This window comes from Octopus bimaculoides, chromosome 19 (assembly GCF_001194135.2).
Source record: "Octopus bimaculoides isolate UCB-OBI-ISO-001 chromosome 19, ASM119413v2, whole genome shotgun sequence".
Taxonomy (NCBI): Eukaryota; Metazoa; Mollusca; class Cephalopoda; order Octopoda; family Octopodidae; genus Octopus; species Octopus bimaculoides.
In genome coordinates this window covers 51,668,886-51,670,469 of record NC_068999.1, presented here as the reverse complement: position 1 = coordinate 51,670,469, position 1,584 = coordinate 51,668,886, and the positions used below count along the sequence as shown (strand labels likewise).

At 34.0% G+C, this 1,584-nt stretch overlaps 1 protein-coding gene across 5 annotated transcripts in view; it reads left to right on the top strand.

Moving 5' to 3' along the window:
- LOC106879061 (long-chain-fatty-acid--CoA ligase 4) overlaps nucleotides 1–1,584 on the top strand; it is an 84,596-nt gene that overhangs the window by 46,026 nt on the left and 36,986 nt on the right. Inside the window, exon 1 of one of the 5 annotated variants that reach the window (XM_014931861.2) lies at nucleotides 152–275. The exons of the other annotated variants lie outside the window; for them this stretch is intronic. The gene's annotated coding sequence lies outside the window, so the exon portion shown is untranslated. Of the gene's footprint in view, nucleotides 1–151; nucleotides 276–1,584 lie in introns of those variants that run through there. 5 annotated transcript variants of the gene reach the window in all.

Genomic DNA, 1,584 nt, shown 5'->3' with positions numbered 1-1,584 from the left:
GATAACTTCTATTCAGACTTAAACTTTGTATATTGTTGTTGTTTACCCTTCTCTCCCTATCCCCCTGTCTCATTCCCCCTCTGGCTTTCTCTCTCTCTCTCTCCCTCTCTCTCTCTCCCTCTCTCTCTGTGTCTCTTTCTCTCCTCCCACTGCCATTTTTTTTCTCTCACTAAGTGGAGCTATTGAAGTAAGAAATAGTTAGATTCTTCTCCTGCTCCTTTGATTTTTTTTCTTCACTCTGCTCAGGTCAGTCTGATATAAAACAAGTGTATAAGGTAAGCAAGCCTAACTTTGTTTTTATATTGAGTTTCATTCAATAGGTTGTTTTTTTTTGCTTTGGAGTTGTTGTCCTCAACTTGAGTTCAGATAACCCTTGGAGGTTCATATAAGATTTTGTTGTTAAAAATTATTTGCAATACATTTTATTTTTATACAATTCATAATGATATTTAATTATAAAAATACAGTAGGATTTTTTTTGTATTCATCAAATTGCTATGGAAGTAAGGTAATGGAAAATAGGGATCGAAGGGATCCATAGGCAAAAAAGTAGCTGAGAACTACTGCTTTAGATCGTTAGGACTGGTAAGACCATTAAAGCGTCAAAGAGAATGTCTTGAGGTATTTATTTCAGTTCTTTGCAATCTGAGTTCATATCCTGCTGAGGTTTTCTCTACCTTTCATCCCACCAGGGTTGATAAGATAGTGTGTCAGTCAAGAACTGGGGTCAGTTTAACCCTTTAGTATTCAGATTACGCTGCCAAATTCAAAGCTTATTTATTCACATTGTTTTGAATTAATCATGCATTATCTTGCAACTTCAAGGTATTGATGATATAAGTGTTAATTTTTAGAACGACATTGTATAAAGTAGGTGTAAACGGCTGGATCTGGCTGCTTTGAGCATTAAACAGGTAGAATATTTTGGTTGGATATGGCCAGTTTAAATGCTAAAGAATTAAGACTAACCACCAACCCTGGTTGCCCAAATTTCAGGTGTTGTGTCTTGTAGGACAAAATTATCTAATTCTCTGCTTTAATTCTTATCTCATCTTATTCCTGTTTGCCTGTTTCTCTCCCAGTTTTTTTCTTTTCTCTCCCTCTTTGTGTTCTAAGCTAGAAGTTCTACAACTGAATAAAACTTTATTTTTGTACCATTTTGAGAATATGGAAATTTGCATATCCTGTTTATTAGTCCTCACAGGTTCATCCCACCTCTATGAGAAACAATGGTCTATGCTAACCATGCTAACCATTCATTCTATCTTATATGATATTGCAGATAACGAAAATTCACCTATAGTAGAAGCTCTTGAGAGTGCGCAAAGCAAATCATCAATATATATATATATATTTATATATATATATATATTTATTTATATATATATATATATATATATAATTTTCTAAGACACATTGACACTATGTAAGTATAAACATTATCCCACTCATGATATCTGATGCAATGTTTGGTAAGAATCAAACTATGGCACAGCACTCCTTATAAAACCAAAACCACTCCCAAGAAGTTATATTATGAATGTGTATATATTACAATCAATGCAGCTGCCCCTGGACTGGTTC